We start from the raw sequence: 22,699 nt of genomic DNA, 5'->3' as shown, positions 1-22,699 counted from the left end.
AAACTGTTGATTCAAGTTTACAGCTGATGTAACACTTTTCCAAATTTTACTCTTATATAATAAACTGCATTGGCAGTTTTTCAAGCTGTACTAAAAGAGAATACAGGTAGGGCTGGGTAAAATATTAAGTCTTTATTTGAACTATCCTGATATATCAATTCTTAAAACCCCAAAATGATCTTTTACTTTTTATTTAAAATGTACGTCAGGTTTGGTTGTGTTGGTTATTTAAATCTGTAAATTAAATAGCAATTAAACTGTATAGTGTTGGCCCCGTTTTTCATAATGTACCAAGTTTGAAGGTTCCCTGTATAAATTCTTTCATATGAAAGGAAAATGACATTATAACTGAAATATACCCAAATGAGTCAGAATTGAATCAAATCGTATCAAAATTGGAATCTAATCATATTGAGAGCTTGTGAATCAGAATAAAATCCAACTGGGAAATCTTAAAATCCCTTTAACGGTGAAGTGTGTAAATTGAGCACCACTGGCTATACCAAAAATCACATCAAAAGTCAATTTTGGTGTTGGAGAATTTGCTGTTTCTCAACCACACTAGCAACATGCTTGATGTATTCGTGCATCAGGGACCAAGAAGAACAATGTGTCATTAAGCTTGATATTTATTTTTTCCCCTCATTGTTTCCGTATCATGTATGTTGCAACGTGTCAGTGATGCATATTTGAGTGGTCGATTAAAACTATGTAATCCAACAGCCCATATGCCACTTGTGATCTGGCGTTGGCTTAAGGACGGATGCTCTCTGACTGCTGTGGCCCATTTTTTAACACATTTAAAGAGTGTTGTGTTAATGGATGAAATTCATTGGCATGGCTTCCTGGCTCAGTGCTCTCCTGTCAGGACTGTAGGACTGGGTGGTATGATGGTACTGTACATACTATGGGAATGTAGTAATACGGAAGAAACTGCTTTAAAGAAATATTCCAGGTTCAGTAGAAGTTGCTATGAGTCTCATTTGTAAGTCGCTTTGGAAAGTGTCTGCTAAATGACTAAATGTAAATATAAGTTAAGCTCAGTTGACAGCATTTGTGGCATAATGTTGATAACCACAAAAAATTATTTAGACTCATTACAATTACAAAGTTTCCATCCACTTTTGGCACTTTTCTGTTACTGACAAAGTGGAAATGCATAAAAAAATGTGTGCGAAATTTGCTGTCTTCTGCTCATGTGGCCTTTTACCGATAAAATGGTGTGCACTATGACGTCATTCTTAAAAAAAAAAAAAAAAAAAAAAAAAAAACACATAAGTTTTGGTTGTGCGCAAAAGAAATCTGCTTGAGCCGTTTCCAGACAGAGTTTTGTGTATTTCACAAATTGTGTATCTTTCGCGTCCCAGATGTCCCCACATTTGTGTAAAATAGAGAGAGTATTGAAGCAGTTTATTAAAATTGGCCATCTTACTGTCATTTTAATTTCACATAATTGCAATCGTAAGAAAGATCTGAAGACGATGTCGAAATGGAGTAGTAGCTGGGCAATTCCAGTGTTATGGATGTGACATTTTCATTGAAAATGTGAAATTTAACTTCATATATAAAGTACTCATTACCAGTTTATCAAAAATGATGTATAATCATGGTCCCCTGCACATAGAGTCCAGACTAGTGTTGTCATGGTACCAAAATTTCAGTAGTCGGTACCGATACCAGTGAAATTTCACGGTTCTCGATACCAATTTCGATACCACAGCAAAAATATGCTAATATGATAATGTGCCATTGAACACCAGTTTGGTTATTTTTAATTATTTAATAATTATTTTAATAATTATTATTTTCCAGATTTTTTTTTTTAAAGTTTAATTTAATTTCGTCATCATAATGGTGTCTAATCAATAAATTCTTAAAAAGTTTAACAAGTGAAAATGGAACTTTTCAACATCATTGCATTTGGTTTTTTTTGGGTTTTTTTTGCCAAACTTTTATTCAACAGCAGTCTTGCTTGTGATATTTTGATTAATTATTATTATTATTATTATTATTATTATTATTATTATTATTACAGTGAATATTTATTACATTTCTTCAATTTCAGGGAAACCATCCAAAATGCTTAGAAATTTGCAGACTTTGACCTCTGAGACATATTTTATTACATTATAATACCCATTAAGGCTGCATAATTGAAATAAGATTGAAATCTGCATTTTTCCATGGTATGGTTGACATTTTTGTGGAATTGCCCAGCTCGTCTTTCTGGGATTATTAGAAGAAATGGATTGGAATACCTGGAAAAATACAACAGAACAGGTGGCATTATAGCGAGCCTGAAATCCTAGATTACACTTTTCAATAAAAAATATGGACAGTCGGGGGCCTGGGTAGCTCAGTGGTAAAAGATGCTGGCTACCACCCCTGGAGTTCTTTAGTTCGAATCCCAGGGCATGTTGAGTGACTCCAGCCAGGTCTCCTAAGCAACCAAATTGGCCCAGTTGCTAGGAAGGGTAGATTCACATGGGGTAACCTCCTCGTGGTCGCTATAATGTGGTTCGTTCTCGGTGGGGCGCGTGGTGAGTTGAGCGTGGATGGTGTGAAGCCTCCACACGCGCTATGTCTCCGTGGCAACACATTCAACAAGCCACGTGATAAGATGCGCGGATTGGCGGTCTCAGACACGGAAGCAGCTGGGATTCGTCCTCCGCCGCCCGTATTGAGGCGAATCACTACGCGACCACGAGTACTTAAAAGCGCACTGGGAATTGGGCATTCCAAATTGGGTCAAAAAGGGGAAAAATAAAAATAAATATAGACAATCCGTTCACATTATGTCATTTTATTTGTCCCTCCAGAAAATATTTTGCAAAACACGGGTCTGCGTTGTCCGAACAACACATGAACACTTTACACACTCCTCTTCACTTTGCTCAAATCACACAATTTTGAGCTTGGGATTGCTTCTTTTCTAATTTTTCCAACCAAAAGAAGTCTCACTCGCTTGTTTTCTTATATATAGGTAAATAAACACTGTATAGTATGAAAAGCTTGAGAAACACTTCATTAGTCCATATGTAACAGCCAGCGTTATGTGTAGTCGTTTAATCAAAGAGATGTAGGAATTTACATTAAAACTCTGTCCACCTCTTTCAACAAAACAACCATCAACTTGAAATGTGTGAACAAATTTAGGTGTCTTTATATATAACTTTTGGTATAATATTATGACCCCATAGCTGTGTTATTTATGACATTATTGATCTGTCTCATTATAATTATGATTTCTTTTTCTTCATTTAAATTAATTATTTTCTCCATATTCCTTTACTTTTATGTCTATTTTATCTGTATATTAATTATTTTGGCACTTTTCTTCAATCCCCTTTGCGCTGAGTTTTATTTCTCTTTTTTTGTTTTTTTCTGTTCTGAAAACTTGTGTCTGTTATTGCAATACAATATAAAAGGAGCACGCATTTTTTTTCTGGTATCTTCTTGTTGGCAAATAAAGGTAATGTCGTTGTCTTTAAATTGAGGAAAACTCAAGTCGTCTCATCAGTCCAAGTGTTCCTCTCCACTATGCTGTTTATAATGAGGACAGATGTGATGTAAATTATGTCATGTGACACAAAATATTTTGCATTAATGCCATTTTTCTGAACAAAACTGTTTCCAAACTAGTTGTAAATGACATCTGACTTGTCGACGTAGGATTTAGGCGCTATAGTTAAATGAAAAATATGATGTCAAAATGTGAAATTTTCCATCCATTTTATTTTGATGCGCTAAACATTTTTTCACTAAAAGTCCTTGGATGGAAACGTAGTTAATGAGACACTTACAATGGAAGTGAATGGGGCCAATTTGAGAGGGTTTAAAGGCAGAAATGTAAAGCTTATTATTTTATAAAAGCACTTACATTAATTCGTCTATTAAAACTTGTGTATTATTTGAGCTAAAAGTTGTTTAAATTGACGTTTTATAGTCATTTAGGGTTTAAAGCGTTAAGTCATCATGGCAACGAAGTTGTTAAATTGGATATAACTTCACTCAGAAAAGGTTAGTAAACTATTTTAATACTCTAAAATCATGTTGATACGCATATTGTTTACGTCTTGTGGCTATACATTTGAAATGGTGAATAATACTGAAAATACAGAGTGGGACGTTTCCCAAATATGTTTCATAAGAAATTGTTTTGTGGAGGTGTAAGGTACAATGCAAAGTAGAGTTTAGTTGTTTGCGGTTATTAAGCAACATCACAAGTTACAGCTTTAAATATAGAATTCAATTTATGTGCGGTAATGTCGGCTATTTTACTACAGTTTTTTTAGGTTTTACACCATTTTAAATAAATGTTTTGCCTTTAATCTTTTGTTTTAAATAGAATAACGGTGAGAAATATGTTTTTCAAATAATATGAGGTCATATAAGCTTCATGCATAAAGGCATCTTTTTGTCTAAAATAGTTTTAGATGGAAAAACTATAGCGTGTCACACTGCAGGACATGACAACTTCTCAAGTATTTAATGTCAGCTATGTATGTGTTTCTGTTTTGTTGCCTCACTAATTGTGCAAACTATGACTTCACTATATCTCACAGCAACTGTGCAAATAGGAAAAGGGCAAAGGCTGAGTCGAGAAAAATTGAATAGCACGAGTGGTCCACAAGTGGCCTCCTTTCTTTCTCTCTCTCTCTTTTAGCCACTCGCCCGTCACAATGGGGCAGAGGTATGTGCTCTAAATCCCCTCTTATCTTAAATCTGAGGTCTGGAGCCATCAGGGTCAGTGTCCCAATTGTCTAGAGTCACTGAAGAACACCGAGCGGGTTAACCCCTGTGTCGCCTGTGGCTGAGTCCAACTACAGCAGGGTTAATAACTCAACCAACGACTCAGTGAACACTCGCAAACAACAATTTCAGGCCTTTGATTCTCTAAATCCTGACTCAAGCTGGAAATATGTTATCAGACCACTTGGTTTGATTCTGTTCAGTAAAAACTAACATTGGGAAAGCTGTTGGTCCATAGCATCAACGATTTGAAAAGATTAGAGGTCAGTGACGTGATCTATTGTGTTACTTAAAATTACATCTATATTTTATTTATTTATTTAACTTTCACCTCTGCTGTGATAAGCATCTTTCAGTTTCTGAGTTCAAAGTCATTTTGTTAAGAGGTCGACCATTAGTCGATTTTGCCGATACTGATAACTAAAGTGGTGGATAAGGCCGATAACCGATTAATCGGCCGATCGATTTATATAATAATAATAAACAAAACGTTCCAAGACTTTCTTTGATATGATGAGTACAAACATGCATTATTTTGAAATGGAGTGTTGGCTCTGTTACAGTGGTCTGTATTTAAGTACCAAATTAAGCTTTTTTTTTTTTTTTTTTTTTTGCCAATGTAATAACCAGATTAAGGATGTTATATTTTTATTTTATCAGATAAGGTTTTTTTTATTATTATTCACAAGATATGAAGTTGGGGACACAATGTATGTGCTGACAGGGCACATTTCCATATAGACATTTGTCTTTTCATGTCCTCGCTTCAATTAAGAACACTTGATTATCTAATCAAAATAACAAAATTTGCATTGAAGTGAGGATAAAAATATTGGATGAATGTTGTCAGTCAGTGATTGTTTTTATTTCACCTATAGAAGCAGCTATTATACTGTAGAACCAAGTTTTTCTAACTGTATAATCGTCCCGCGCCAGCCACAAAGGGAACACGAAGGAATATATTAATTGAGAATATTTGCAACTACCGCCATAGATTTTTACCGATAGTTTAAAAAAAAAAAGCAACTATTGTTACAAATATTTACAGATAACTGATAGTTAAAAAAAAGCACCTATCAGCACAAATTTTTACAGATAACCGTTAGTTTAAAAAAAGCAACTATCGGCATAAATTTTTACAGATAAAAAAGCAGATTTTACAGATTAAAAAAGCAACTATCGGTACAGATTTTTACAAATAACTGATAGTTTAAAAAAAAGCAAATATCGGCACAGATTTTTACCCATAACCAGTAGTTAAAAAAAGCAACTATCGGCACAGATTTTTACAGATAACTGATAGTAAAAACAAAGCAACATTTGGCACTGATTTTTACCCATAACCAGTAGTTAAAAAAAGCAACTATCGGCACAGATTTTTACAGATAACTGAAAGTTTAAAAAAGCAACTATCGGCAAGGATTTTTACAGATAACATAGTAAAAAAAAAGCAAATATCGGCACTGATTTTTACTCATAACCAGTAGTTAAAAAAAGCAACTATCGGCACAGATTTGACAGATAACCGATAGTTTAAAAAAAGCAACTATCGGCACAGATTTTTACAGATAACTGTTAGTAAAAAAAAGCAAATATCGGCACTGATTTTTACTCATAACCAGTAGTTAAAAAAGCAACTATTGGCACAGATTTGACAGATAACCGATAGTTTAAAAAAAGCAACTATCGGCACAGATTTTTACAGATAACTAATAGTAAAAACAAAGCAACATTCGGCACTGATTTTTACCCATAACCGATGGTTAAAAAAAGCAACTATCATCATAGATTGTTACCGATAACCAATAGTTTAGAAAAATATATATATATATATATTGTCACCGATTTTATTTGTTTTTTTTTTACTGATAACCGATAGTTTAAAAAAGTGCAATGATCGGCACAGGTTTTTTACAGATAACTGATAGTAAAAAAAAAAAAGCAACCATCGGCACCGATTTTTATTGATAACCGATAGTTAAAAAAAAGCAACTACTGGTATAGATTTTTACCCATGACAGTAGTAAAAAAAAAAAAGCAACCATCGGCACCGATTTTTATTGATAACCGATAGTTAAAAAAAACCAACTACTGGTATAGATTTTTACCCATGACAGTAGTAAAAAAAAAAAAAAGCAACCGTCGGCACCGATTTTTACAGATAACTGGTAGATACAAAAAAGCAAGTATCAGCACAGATTAATCTGTAAAATCTAAATGTCAGTCTACGTCTAATTTTGATATTTTTTTTCTGGGACTTAAAGTAAAAAAGTGGTGTAACTGTCCAGAGATCTAATTAAATGCTGAAATTCTTGAAAAAAGAAATGTCGACATAAGATTTGTTTTTTTTAAATAATTTGAATTATTAGTCCCTAAAACAATAAGAGAAACAATTGTGTTTTAAAATATGATTATAATTTCAAAAACTTTTGTCGACCAGATCAAAGTCAGGTGGTGTAACCAACATGCAAGTAGCCGTAATGTTATCATGTGACAAAAAAAAGAGCGCACAACAGAGAAGACCTGTTTAGACCTTCATGACTGTGTGTAAAGTTTTTTAAAATATTTTTGAAAACTTTTTTGAAATTATTGATTTAAGGAAAGTATTTTAATACCTTTTACTTGATGGTTAAGCCACTTGAAATTTGTACATTAAATCAAAATTTTTGTATAATTTTTAATTTTTATTTATGAAACCAACATGGAATCAAAGATTTCATTTCTATGATTCTTTAAATAGTCTGCGTGTGACAAATTAATTTTCATTTCAAGTAAAAATATTTTATAAAGTGTCTAAATATCAGGCCATAAAAGCTGCATGCATAGTAGGCTAATTAAAAAAGAAAGATCAAAATGTGAACAAGGAAGTATTTTAATATAGAAAGATTACACTTCACCTTTAATTCCAAAACAAAAAATGATTTTCTCCCCCTAGTCTTATAAACCAACCTGAGCATTTACTGTATCATTTTGATTGTTTTCTGTCATGTGATGATTTTGACTTGAAATGTTTATGAACACATACTGTATTTGCTCAAGGGGCAAAAGCTATTCTACCTATAAGCAATGAAATCCATTTTCCTCTCTGCAAGCAGCACTTTGATAAAATTTCGCAGGATTAAATGTGTGTAAGCCTTATGTTGGTTTTACCCTACATTTAGTTGAGCTGTGTATCTCGCTCATGTTTAAGATCATAAGTGGGTCATAATATTGGCCCCCCATACTCCTCCACACTAGCAGAAGGTGTTGGTGTGTCACCATATACTGTATCAACACCACCAGACCAGAGGGATAGTCCTATCTGCTGTGTTACTGGTTCTAGTCCAGCATCACTGGTTCCCCAGAGACCTCTCATTCAAACAGAGCATTTCACAAGATTTTTGATACGTTTCAAATGATAAAACAATCGAGATTTTGTTCCAAATTAAAACAAAAATGATTGTGACATTTTGTGGTTGTCAAATGGTGGAACATGTCCATAGTTAATGTGTTGAACTCTACCTAGGGTTACTATATTTTGTTACCTAATGCAATCCAATTCAGACATTTCTAAATGTGATACAAGTGTCCAAAAATGTATATTTTGTAGGGCCACTGTTAAACAAGCCATTATGCTTGTTAAAGTGTATTTTATTTATTTATTAGAATGAGCTTTTAATATGAGTTGAAGTGGAGTGAATTTTCTTAATACGAACTCCTAAAACCGGGTGTTTTCATGGATGAGAAGTTTTAATTATTGTGTCAAATGGAGCGTCACCTTGATAGATGTGCAGTAATGTGCTCAGGATAATATGGTTTATGTTGGTTTGAGTCACATGGGAGTTGATGCTTGATGGGTAGATGTTCTAACCTTCTTCATCCGACCTTCCTATTATTGGCAAGAACATATTAGATATTTACCCTTCATGCAACACACGTGGACTAGATATCAATGTAATAGCAAGCATAAAGGAATATTCCAGGTTCAATACAAGTTAAGCTTAATCGACAGCATCTGTGGCACGTTGATTACCACAAAAAATCATTGTGACTCGTCCCTCCTTTGCTTTAAAAAAAGTTACAGTGAGACACTTACAATGGAAGTGAATGGGGCCAATTTTTGAACGTTAAAATACTCACTTTATCAAAAGAATAGCCACAAGACTTAAACAATATGTGTTAACATGATTTTAGTGTGATAAAATCACTTACCTTTTCTGTTTAAAGTTATAGCCATGATGATGTAATGTCAACAAACCCTAAAATGACTGTAAAAAATTACGATATAAACAACTTTACAGCTCAAATAATAGTTGAGTTTTAACAGAAGAATTAATGTAAGTGCATTTAATAAATTATAAGCTTCACATTTCTGCCTTTAAACCTGCAATACACCAGGGTGTTTCATTTTTACTGTTACCATTGTGTTCAGTGATGATTCTCATTCACCATTTACCATCATTACCATTATCATTACCATAATCTTTTACTGTATTACAGCGAAAAAAGATGCTGTTGTACAATGTTTTTTTTATTTGATTAAAATCAGCGGAAATGAAAAGCAGTACTGAGGGAGAACTACTGTGATACTTTACAATGTAAATAATATATAATTTTTTCACATTAACCCTTTAAGCCCTGAAGGTGTTTAAGGATTTCCTGTTTCAGTGGCATACCCAAAATGAAAGGCTTAAAACTCGACAAAAAAGTGTTTGGTATCATTTTAAAGAGAACATTTCAAATGTTGAAATGATATTATAGATTGATACATTCTGAAGAAACTGCTGAAAAATCACCAAATAAAAATTGAATACAAAATAAAAATTTTCTTATTTGACATTATATATCTCTGGGTATAAATAAGGTAGCTCAGAAAAACTGCTTTTGTTTCAAATCATGTCAACTGTATCTGAGAAAAAATTTGTGTTGAAATGACGAAGCAATCAAAAGTTATAGCATAACAAAAATCATTTATCATCGTGTCCAAAAATGTCTCCAAGTGTCCAAAAGCCTCTCAACAAAAAAATAAATCCTAATAATTTACATAAGAACTAATTACACATGCAAACACAACAATGACTAAAGGTTTGCAAAGCATACTGACATGATTTTAGTAGTGAGATTTCACAGAATGAGTTTCATTCTGTGTCATTTGAGTCATCATTGAGTCTGTGTCACGTATTTGGCGCCATCTGCTGGTGACCATATGTAACATTGTGCTTCATGTGGATTATCTAATGATCTATACATCTGATTACCTTGTGTATCTCGTTTGAAAGATAATCACCTCCTCTAAGTAATGGTATGTGATATTTTATGTTCTGTTTATTTTTCGTGAAGTTACAAGCAAAAACTCAGCATATAAGCAACATAATTATCAAAGACATATACTTAGCTATGACTCACTATATTTTTGTCTGTGAGTAAAACAAATAGGCTAGTTGTATTTTACTCTTTGAGAGATTTCCAACAACATGTGACACATGGCTATTTGATGAGTTTGATGTTTTTACTGATTGCAATAATATGTAGAGTGCAATTATTTTTTTATAGATTATCAAAATGAAACACTTCTGATTTGTCTACAAATTTTAAGCACAGTTTTTGTTATAATGCTTACATGCATTGTAAAGTACAGCTTCTAAGCTTTCAAACGATACCTATTTTATTAACTGCAGTTATTTATATTTTGAATTTTTTTCCCCCATATTTTTTTCCATCCGAGCTTAAAGGGTTAAGGTAATAAAAATATCATAATGACCTTTTTTTGCATTGCGGTATTCAGAATTGGGGGGTAAAATGTGCAAAATGTTCATGAAGAAAGGTCACAATGAAAAAAGAAATTTAATCACCCTAAAATAGGCGTAATTTTCTATATGCAAAATATTATTTCTTATTTGTTTCTTTTGATTTTGGAGTAAAATAGGACCAGGACATTTTCTTGACAGGTTTCGTGAGAATCACCCATTAGCATGGGTATTTTGAACATGTACCATAGTATTCTTTGAAATATCTTTGAGAACCATTTAAATACCATGGTACATGGATATACAGTATTAGTCATTCATTACCTTGGTATAAATCAAAGTACCTCAGTATTACAATCTGATACCATCAGCATACCATACTGCCACAGTACATTGTTGTAAGGGAAACAAAAGCCCTTATGGGTGAACAATAGGCTCCTGTAAATCAAAAATGCTGACATGAAGTTTTCGTGTCTATAATTTTTTTAGGACGAAGCAATTTGTTCGAAGTATAGCTTAATTACTTTAACATGTATCACAAAAGGACAGACAGTACCAGGGGAAAAGACATTCTTTGCTAATGAAACGAGATTTGATCTTGAGCATTTCTACCTGGATTGGGTATAATCCTACTATATTTGCCAAAATGTGCAATATATAACAAAATATACTGCATTTAACTTGAACTTATTTGATAAAATACTTTTTATGTATGTAATAAATAACTATTTTTATATCTGATATGATAACTGGATGCCACTCACTGAATTAAACATGCAAAGTGAGGTTATGTGACAACAATGTAGTATACTACTGTTTATAAAGGTTTATTAGTGCATACTACATGCTACTGCAGATAATTCAGTGAGCAGAGCTCTTGTATACCATCTGTAGATTGCTTTGGTTCTTTTTCTGTGTTGGTCTTGTCCTAAACAAATCTCTGTTTCCCTTTTCCTGTTTAGCTAATGAAGGCCGTAAAACCTTAATTTGGAGAGTCACTTGTCAAGCAGTTAGCTAGTTTGCATCATTCAGTGTGTCTGCCATAGGTCGACACTAATTTACCCATGCATGAAAACACAGATTTAACTAATTTAGTCACTGAAAATGCATTGCTCAACAACATCTTAAAGCAAAATGTGTCTATGGTGCTGTAGTGTTAGTTCAGTGCTCTTGCAGGCTTATCTTATCTTCCTGAAACTTCCCGAAATCCTGTATAATTGCTGATGACTGTTTTAATGAATATGAGTCTTTTGATAAAGTCTGTGATTGGCTCATTCCAGCATTAAAGTACAACATGATCAAACGGGAAGTCGGCATGTTTTTTCAGAAAATTCCAGTGCCCTAGAATCAGCAACATTATGCCGACTGACAAGCGCCATCCCCATCACACATTTTTGCATCGTCTCAAGGGTGTGTATCTTCCCTTGTAGCGCAACTGGATGTGCGTTGCGTCAGCAGCGTGGGAGACCCCTCGCTTCACAACTCGTGTTTGGCACCCCTCTGTGGACATTTCACCCAGAAAATTGAGCTCATGTGTGCCCATACACCCAACAACACTTACCGCTTTGGCCACCGGGGGCAGTGTTTTGAATTTTGGTAAACACAGGCCGATTTTAGCTAAAGAAAAATCAGCCTACACTGGAAAAAATGACTAGTAAGATTTACTTAATTTTTATTTCGCAAGATTTTGCACAGTTCTTCTAAGTAAATCTAAGGGTGTGTTCACACTTGGCAGGTTTGGTTAGATTAAAATGAACTCTGGTGCGATTGCTCTGTTAGTGCGGTTCATTTGAACAAGTGCGAACGCTGCCATCCGAACCTTGGTGCGCACCAAACAAGCGGACCGAGACCGCCTGAATAGTGGGTCTCGGTCCGTTCCAAACGAACTCTGGTGCGGTTCAATTGATATATGAACACAACATGGACCAAAGACGTCTAAACGGACCAGAAACAGGAAGTAATTTGCCTTATACTGACCTCAAGCATACCTGGTTCTTCTCATCATAGGAGCTATGTTGCCCATTACAGTTCGGTACAGGCGTCGGAACCACCGTCAGCCGTCCTTGCAGCATATCTTCATTTGTGTGAGCAACGGAGGATATTGATTAAAGTGAGTACATTTAACTTAAACATTTGAGTAAATTCAGTAACTTTTACTTACAAATATGATACACATAGTACTTAAACTTATTATCTTATTAGAATGTCACATTTTGAATTTTCCTTACAAACATATGTTTAATAATGAACTACATGACATACGGAAGCCACCCACAAGAAAGTTTAATACATGCTATGCAGTCTATTAGACAACATAACCTTGCATTACTGGCAATAGAAACAAGATACAGAGCTGTGCATGTAGACCTCAACACTTGATGCACAAAAAACCATGATGGTGACAGTCAACAGATAATTTTTTTTTTTTTATCATGAATGGGTAATTTTGAGTAGAACATGAACTTAAGTCTGCACAAAACAAGAAATTACCAAACATAACAGCAAAATTAACAATAAAAATGGTGTAAATAAACTTGCAAACAATGGAAACACGCAAGCTCATTTATTATTCAAATCCAGTGCATGCTAATTTTTACTAAAATTTACTTATTTATTTACCAGTGAAATTTACTCAAATTAGCAAATAAATATTACAAGGTTTTCTACTTCAGGATTAATACATTGTGACACATTGTAAAAATAACAAACATTCAGAAATAATATTTACTTTAAGGCTAGAGCATTAATTTGTACATGTTTGAATGTCGAATTTACATAATATTTTCAAGTTCACACTAGAGCCCGACCGATATGGGATTTTTGAGACTGATACCGATTTTAGAGAGGTAAAATTCACAGATTACCGATATGGTGGCTGATATAGTTAATGTTTGAGCTGGAATGAAAACAGACCTTTTCTATTTGGATTGTGCACTGATTTTATACAAGTTCAAGGGAAACTTTCAACAGTGGAAAACCAGACTTTTAAATATTATATTTTTAAATGCAATGACTGAAATTGTTCAGTTGAAGGGGGTACCAAACTGTGAATCCTAAACAAAACAGTTTGGCGAATACATGTTTACAGATTAGCTTCCACTCAGCTGAAAAGCAATGAAAGTAGCTACGTGGTTAGCTAGTTAGCTATACGCTCGTTGTCACGGAGAGCAAAAGATGGACTTTATTTACTTTCCAGCATTGTGTCTCACCAACTAGGTAACAGCGTAGCGTGAAATCAACACTCAACAGACACAATCCACCACCGCACTGTTGTCTGATGAGCTGCAATAGATGCTCTGACAAACTATAGCTGGCTAACAGCAAATAGATGTGATAAACATGAGTGACATGGTTGCCAGGGACAGGGTTAACATTATATTAGTTATATTGAAAAGGGAAAATGATGGGGTCATTGTTTATTAACTTTCCAGTATGTATTTCACAAACTAGTTAGCAACTTACAGAGAAGACACCGCTTAACTCCACACTGTCTGCAGAACCACCGTCACCAAAACCATCGTCAGCTCAGCTAAGTAAACAGTGGAGTTGGAGCACACTCTGCTGGACAAACTACATAATGACACCAATTCTAAAGCATTGTTTTCTGCATTATATGTTCTGAAAAAAGTTTTCAGATCTGCGCATATCGGTAAACATATACGCCGATACCGATATAGCAGTGAAAGGCTAATATCGGCCGACCGATATATCAGTCGGGCACTAGTTCACACTTTAACTTATTTAATGTAGGAAGTACGTAAACTTTTCTGCTACATTTACTTCACCACAAAATTATTTATTTAATGATACTGTTTCCGATTTCACTGTGAGATCAGTCTGTGCCGTATGTGATCTGAACTTATTTCTGAAAATAACTTGTGTTATTGTGTTGGTAAAAAGTTACTAAATTCAACATGATTCATGTTTTCTTTATCAGCAGACTTGCTTTTTATTGGAAAAACATGTTAACTTTCAGTAGAAAAGTAGGCTATATTTTGGCAAAAAATAAAATAGAAAAGATACAAAAATATACATTTCATAAGATGCAGAGCTTTGTGCCTTGATATGAAACAATAAAAAAGCTTCTCTCTTCCATTATGATGGATTACATCATTGTAGGATTTTGTTTTCCCTCCTGAGCTTTGCAGTAAGATACATTTCAATCTTACAAGATTTTCCAGGTTGTTTCTTAAATGTTAAGGTAATTTTAGGTGTAGTAAGTATAACAAGGCAATAAGTCACGAGAGTCAATGCTTTACATTCATTTTACCATTGTTAAGGGGCTTTCAGCCACAATGCTGAAGTAGTACAGCAATATTGTAAGATAGCAGTGTTCAATAAGTAGTTAAATTACCAGTAATAGATAATCAGAATAAAATAATATTCGGCCAAGTAATATAGTTAATTGGACAAGCTGTAGGGCCTAGGTGTTTGTGTGTGTATATATATATATATATATATATATATATATATATATATATATATATATATATATATATATACGTGTGTGCGTGTGTGTGTGTGTGTGTGTGTGTGTGTGTGTACACACACACACACACACACACAATAATATATTATTATTATTAAAATATAATTATTATTTTTTAACAACAGCTTTGAATGCTGCTCATTCAATCAGAATTTATAGTTGAAACTTTCCCTTTTATAAATTATTTTTTATTGGTATTAATGCAATATTTAAATATTATAAATTACGTAAATGTTTTCACTAATTGTCATTGTATGCCAGCTCGGTCATGACATCACTAGACGCTTGTTTACAGGATATCAGCGATTTGACAGGAAGGATCTGCCACTCTGAAAACCCTTTTATCAGTTGTGTGAAGGAAATTGGTCTTTATTCCTGTTGCCATGTTGGTCACTTATTGTTCTCATGTAACAAGTGCTTTTGGGACACAGAGCATTATTACTATACTCAAAATGCCCTGAAAACTAACTGATGCTTTTTGCATTTGATAACCTTGGATTATTTGATAACATAATCGAGCATCTTCCTTCTAATTTTCCTTGTTTGTAAATTCAAACAAGATTTAATTTGCATGTAGAACAAGTTGTCCATTTCAGGCCAAGGTCACACTTTTCGTTCAGTTATCATTTGCTTTGAGAAAATAAGGACAAAATGAAATATTTTTAGCCGTCGGCAACTTTTGCAAGTAGAGGAGAATACAGAAAGTACAGTGATAGGCTGTCTGAAATTTTTTGTGGCAAAAAGAAAAAAAACCTGTATTTAGGACCATTAAGATTTTTTTGAGTGTGACTCTATTTTCAGGACACTTAAGCACATTAGGGCCCTATGACATCTGCTTTATTTTTTTCCAAATTTCTTGTTTTCCGTTTTATTGTTTCAAAATTCTGTTTTAAAGTTTAATGAGTTTGAATCAGTTTATAAATCTGATCAAATAAATTGTTAGATCTTTAATCAAATGAAAATAGAACAATTGCTTTTGTATTATTTTTATTTATTTTTTTATTTTATTTTTTTGTGGATTTTTTTCCCTTTTTCTCCCAATTTGGAATTCCCAATGCGCATTTAAGTCCTCGTGTTGGCGTAGTGACTCGCCTCAATCCGGGTGGCGGAGGACGAATCCCAGCTGCCTCCACGTCTGAGACCACCAACCTGCGCATCTTATCACGTGGCTTGTTGAGCACGTTGCCACGGAGACATAGCGCGTGTGGAGGCTTCACGCCATCCACCGTGGCATCCACACTCAACTCACCGCGTGCCCCACCGAGAACGAACCACATTATGGCGACTCAAAAGCAGTTTGGTTGCTTAGGAGACCTGGCTGGAGTCACTCAGCATGCCCTGGGATTCGAACTAGCGAACTCCAGGGGCGGTAGCCAGCGTCTTTTACCACTGAGCTACTCAGGCCCCTGATACCATTGCATTTTTCAAATAAATGAAGTGCTTCTATACAGATCCTTACAGCACAATCCAAAACACAACATTGGAGTTATTTTTGACAAATACAGTGCTGCATAGTAGAGCATCACAGTATTAATGAAATCATTGATAAAAGCTTTTATTCTGTACAGAAGCACTCTTGCTTGTGATATATCGCTTAAATATACACAATAATGTAATTCATATTGAAATATTATTATTATTATTATTATTATTATTATTAATTCTTCTAATATTACTACTACATTGAATATTACATTTTACTGTATGGTAGTGATGTATTTCTGCTTCAGTATCATGCATCTAGTTAAATTGAGCTTTTATTTTGGCAGAAGCTTTTATTTTGTAGTGAAGCCTTTAAATATTTTGTTTGGTTTTTTTTACGATAGATTCTCACTTCCAGATAAGCAGTTCGCTATTTGGTTTAAGGTGCTTTTTAAACCATGAAAGGCTGCATTTTAATTATATAAATTTACACTGATGACCCAAAACATTATGACCACCTACCTAATATGCTTTTGGTCCTCTGCGTGGCACCAAAACCACACGACCCACTAAGGCATGGACTCTACAAGACTCCTGAAGGTGTCCTGTTGTATCTGGCACCAAGACATTAGCAGCAGATCCTTCAAGTCCTGTAAGTTAAGAGGTGGAGCCGAAGTGGATCGGACTTGTTGGTCCAGCACATCCCACAGATGCTCAATCGGATTTAGATCTGGGGAATTTGGAAGCCAGGGCAACACCTTGAACTATCATGTTCCTCAAACCATTTCCGAACAATGTGTGCAGTGTGGCAGGGCTCATGATCCTGCTGAAAGAGGCCACTGACATCAGGGAATAAAATTGCCATGAAGGGGTGTACCTGACCTGCAATGATGTTTAGGTAGGTGGCACGTGTCAAATTGATGTCCACATGAATGGCCGGACCCAGGGTTTACCAGCAGAACATTGCCCAGAGCATCACGCTCCCTCCACCGGCTTGTCATCTTTCCACAGTGCATCCTGGTGCCATCACTTCCCCAGGTAAACGACGCATACGTACACAGGCGTCGACGTGATGTAAAAGAAAGTGGGACTCATTGGACCAGGCAGCTTTCTTCCATTGCTTCAAGGTCCATTTCCGACACTCGCGTACCCATTTTAGGCGCTTTAGACGGTGGACGGGCCATCATGGGCATTCTGACCGGTCATACGCAGCAGGGTGCGATGCACTGTTTATTGTGACACATTCCTCCTGTAACAATCATTACAAATTTCTGTGATTTGTGACACAGTAGACCTTCTGTCAGTTCAGACTTGATGGGATAGCCTTCGTTGCCCTCATGCATCGATGAGCCTTGGGCGCTCAGCACCCTGACGCCAGTGTGTGGTTTGTTCCTCTTCGGACCACTGTTAGTAGGTACTCACCACTGCTGACCGGGGAGCATCCCACAAGTCTTGCCATTTCAGAAATGCTCTGACCCAGTCGTCTGGCCGTAACAATTTGGCCCTTGTCAAAGTCACTCAGGTTTTTACTCCTGCCCATTTCTTCTGCATTTAACACATTGACTACGAGAACTGATTGTTCGCTTACCATCTAATCTACCCAGACCTTGACATGTGGCCTTGTTAGGAGATGATCATCGTTAATCGCTTCACTTGTGAGTGGTCATAATGTTTTGGCTCATCAGTGTATAGTCTGCATGTACGGTCTTTTTTTTTTTTTTTTTTTTTTTTTTTTTACATTTGAATGAGAACTTAAGAGTTAGAAACTGTCATTAAAATAGTATCACAATTTTAAAAATGTTAATGGTCCTAAAATAGGCTTCATTTTCTATACACAAAATATAATTTCTTATTAGTATATATATACTACTTAAATATATAGTTTATTTTTGATTTTGGAGCAAATTAGGACCTGGACATTTTCATTGCGGGTTTCGTGAGAATCACCCTGATATGCTTCCTGCTATTAGTATGTAAGGGGGAGCGACATTCTCAATATAGAGCATTTTTATTGGACAAAACGGTCTGTCTTTTCATCTGCCTTTCAAATGCTGTTGAGCACAGATCATGATCTGGACTGACAGTGGCCTGATTCTTCTTCGTCGTCTTCTGTAAATTTTCCTTCCTTCCTTCTCATAATAATTTCCTCCTTGGCAATGTGGACCAGATCCACTATTGTATCTTCCCTCCCCCATCCCTAGAGTACAGTATGCTCTACCACGAGTCTCGTGGTATGGATGTGTAGCGAATTGGAAGCCTTTTCCAGTGCCGTGGGGCGGAATTGAGGAGGGATGAGGCAGATGTATCACTGTCTTCACATTGTACTTGCTCGCACACCATCAACCCACAACATCGAATAGATTGTTACACAGCAGAGATGGCCTTTCCCCTTGATCGGGCTCCTCACTGCATTGAAATATCGAGTTTATTATGGCAAAGACAGATGTTGGTCCATTACGTCAGCACTTGAAATCTCTATATCGGCATGAACTTTTCTGGTATTAAAATAGTTCATAAACACTTTTCTCTGTAGTCTCACGTAGCCAAGCTTCTGAAAGTCTGGTCCACAATGCAGCTTATTCTAGTCAAAAATCGCCAACTCAGACAGGAAGAAATTATATGCCTGACATGTAAAGTAACCAACCACAGTTGTTTTTGTGTTTACATGAAGGTTAAGGGTGGGTTTATCTAAAATATACTGGAATTTTAGACTACTAATAATAGTCTACAACGCTTTTATTTTTATTTTAAAGACCTGTACCTTGTAAACATAGCTTAATTTCCAGGCTGACAGATAAAAATGCCCCTGAAAGTTGCCTAAAGCCAGTCAATCAAATTGGAACTTGTGATTTCAGCCAGCACTTGCCATTTTTGCATGCATTGCCCAACAGATTGTCTGTAAATGGATTGTAGTTGGTCCATGGCCTGATGCTGACATTTCTCTGAAACAAGGTCATATTCTTATTCATATACTTCCACAGCAGACATCTTTGAACTGCATCTAGTTGCTCCAAGCTGGTCATTAGCAGGTTTTACCCTTTAAGCTCTGAAGGTGTTTTTTAAGATTTCCTGTGGAAGTGGCATACCCAAAATTAAAGGCTTATAACTCTACAATAAAACCAAAGAGGGTCACATGTTTGGTATCATTTTAAAGATTTTTTTTTTAATGAAATAGATTATGATCAATTCTGAGACTCAGCCTAAAAAACAGCTGAAAAAAAAAACAACTTTAGCCAAAAATTAACTCTTTTTTTCTTATTCTGATTTTAAAATATATATCTCAGTGTGTAAATAAGGTAGCTCTGAAAAACTACTTTTGTTCCCAATCATGTCACGACAAAGCAATCAAAAGTAATAGCATTACAAAAAATAATTTATCCTAGTGTCCAAAAACATCTCCAAACAAATAAAACATAGTTATACATAAGAACTGTTTACACAACAATGACTAAAGGTATGCGCTCTCTCCAAAGCATGTAGGCATGAGTAACAAGATCTCATTCTGTGTCATTTGAGTCATCATTGAGTCTCATACTTGGTGCCATTTTCTGGTGACCATATGTCATTACAGTGAACAATCCTCTCTGCCCATATTTGGATGAATTCCACCTCTGGTTGCAGTGATCTGAATTCTAATATGATTAGCATTCCATGACGCTGGACAGCATACTACATAATTTCTGTTGAAGTCATCTGATCCAGGAAAGCTAACATGTTTTTAGCCAGATAGCACATTATGTGCTGTGTGCATTGTGCTTCGTGTTCATTAGCTAATAATCTATGCATCCGATTACATTGTATGGGGGCTTGTTTTAATGTGAATCGCCGCCTCTATGTAATGGAATGTTATATTTTATGTTCTGTTTATTTTTCATGAAGTTTTATGTGGAAACGTGGCATACAAGCAACACCTGTTTACACCTGTTTACAACACCTGGTACATGTATGTCAAAGACATATACTTATTGTTGAAGTCAGAAGTTTACACACACCTTAGCCAAATACATTTAAACTCAGTTTTTCTCAATTCACGACATTTAATCGAAGAAAACATTCCCTGTCTTAGGTCAGTTAGGATCACTACTTTATTTTAAATGTCAGAATAATTGTAGAGAGAATGATTTATTTCAGCTTTTATTTCTTTCATCACACTCCCAGTGGGTCAGAAGTTTACATACACTTTGTTAGTATTTGGTAGCATTGCCTTTAACTTGTTTAACTTGGGTCAAATGTTTTGGGTAGCCTTCCACAAGCTTCTCACAATAAGTTGCTGGAATTTTGGTCCATTCCTCCAGACAGAACTGGTGTAACTTAGTCAAGTTTGCAGACCTCCTTGCTCGCACACGCTTTTTCAGTTCTGCCCACAAAGTTTCTATCAGATTGAGGTCAAGTCTTTTTGATGGCCACTCCAATACCTTGACTTTTGTTGTACTTAAGCCATTTTGCCACAACTTTGGAGGTATGCTTGGGGTCATTGTCCATTTGGAAGACCCATTTGTGACCGAGCTTTAACTTCCTGGCCGATGTCTTGAGATGTTGCTTCAATATATCCACGTAATTTTCCTTCCTCATGATGCCATCTATTTTGTGAAGTGCACCAGTCCCTCCTGCAGCAAAGCACCCCCACAACATGATGCTGCCACCCCCATGCTTCACGGTTGGGATGGTGTTCTTTGGCTTGCAAGCCTCACCCTTTTTCCTCCAAACATAACGATGGTCATTATGGCCAAACAGTTCAATATTTGTTTCATCAGACCAGAAGACATTTCTCCAAAAATTAAGATCTTTGTCCCCATGTGCACTTGCAAACTATTATCTTGCTTTTTTATGGTGGTTTAGGAGCTGTGGATTCTTCCTTGCTGAGCAGCCTTTCAGGTTATGTCGATATAGGACTTGTTTTACTGTGGATATAGATACTTATCTACCTGTTTCCTCCAGCATCTTCACAAGGTCCTTTGCTGTTGTTCTGGGATTGATTTGCACTTTCCACACCAAACTATGTTCATCTCTAGGAGACAGAATGCGTCTCCTTCCTGAGTGGTATGATGGCTGCGTGGTCCCATGGTGTTTATACTTGCGTACTATTGTTTGTACAGATGAACGTGGAACCTTCAGTCATTTGGAAATTGCTCCCAAGGATGAACCAGACTTGTGGAGGTCCACAATTTTTTTTCTGAGGTCTTTGTTGATTTCTTTTGATTTTCCCATGATGTCAAGCAAAGAGGCACTGAGTTTGAAGGTGGGCCTTAAAATACATCAACAGGTACACCTTCATTTGACTCCAATTAGCCTATCAGTAGCTAAATTAGGCTTGACATCATTTTCTGGAATTTTCCAAGCTGCTTAAAGGCACAGTTAACTTAGTAGCCTCATATAAACTTCTGACCCACTGGAATTATGATATAGTCAATTAAAAGTGAAACAATCTGTCTGTAAACTATTGTTGGAAAAATTACTCGTGTCATGCACAAAGTAGATGTCTTAAACGACTTGCCAAAACTATAGTTTGCTAATATGAAATCTGTGGAGTGGTTAAAAAATTTGTTTTAATGACTTCAACCTAAGTGTATGTAAACTTCTGACTTCAATATTCAAAATATTGAATATTTACAAATATCTAAATATGATGTATGTATTTGTGTGTGTATATATATATATATATATATATATATATATATATATATATACAGAGAGAGCGAGAGCGAGAGCGAGCGAGAGATATGCATGTGTCGTGAACCCCCCAGGTGTCCCAGTTTCAGACTTTCAAAATCTGGTCACCCTATAGAAAACACGCTAGCCGTGTCTGGGACTCAGTTATGACACATTTGAACCTTTATTGGAATGACTGTTCGTGGTGTTGCCAAAGCATGATGTTAAAACAAAGAGAACAAAAACAATATAATATCCAGTAATTTATTCTGACTTCTCTCTCTCTCTCTCTCTCTCTCTCTCTCTCTGTCTCTGTCTCATACGCACGCACACACACACACACACACACACACACACACACACACACACACAGTCTTTTCACTCATTCTGTCGTACACTGTCAATCAGTGATTTGATTTACATTTCATTTGGAATTGGTATGGAGTTTTGTTTGTTCAGTTTTCAGAGTTGCGACAAGACTTACTTTCTAATGTCAAATGCACTAAAGAGGTCTTTGTGGTTAAAGTTCGGTAAAAAAGAGGCATTCTTAAATCGGAATTGTGTTTTCTTCTACTGTAATATCAATAATGAAATTCAGTTGGTCTTATTAAAATGAAGATTTTTTATATTATAAGTATTATTTACAAACTGTACATTTGGG

General features: G+C 35.4%; 1 protein-coding gene across 6 annotated transcripts in view; it reads left to right on the top strand.

Annotated features, from left to right (window-relative positions):
• The window catches only part of LOC127411914 (signal-induced proliferation-associated 1-like protein 2), a 212,625-nt gene that overhangs the window by 13,482 nt on the left and 176,444 nt on the right, over positions 1-22,699 (top strand). For 3 of the 6 annotated variants that reach the window (XM_051647815.1, XM_051647811.1, XM_051647816.1), the window contains exon 2: positions 12,486-12,588. The exons of the other annotated variants lie outside the window; for them this stretch is intronic. The gene's annotated coding sequence lies outside the window, so the exon portion shown is untranslated. The remainder of the gene's footprint in view (positions 1-12,485; positions 12,589-22,699) is intronic. 6 annotated transcript variants of the gene reach the window in all.

Source organism: Myxocyprinus asiaticus, chromosome 21, assembly GCF_019703515.2.
Source record: "Myxocyprinus asiaticus isolate MX2 ecotype Aquarium Trade chromosome 21, UBuf_Myxa_2, whole genome shotgun sequence".
Taxonomy (NCBI): Eukaryota; Metazoa; Chordata; class Actinopteri; order Cypriniformes; family Catostomidae; genus Myxocyprinus; species Myxocyprinus asiaticus.
Note: the sequence above shows the minus strand (reverse complement) of the source record. Positions and strands in the feature narration are given on the sequence as shown.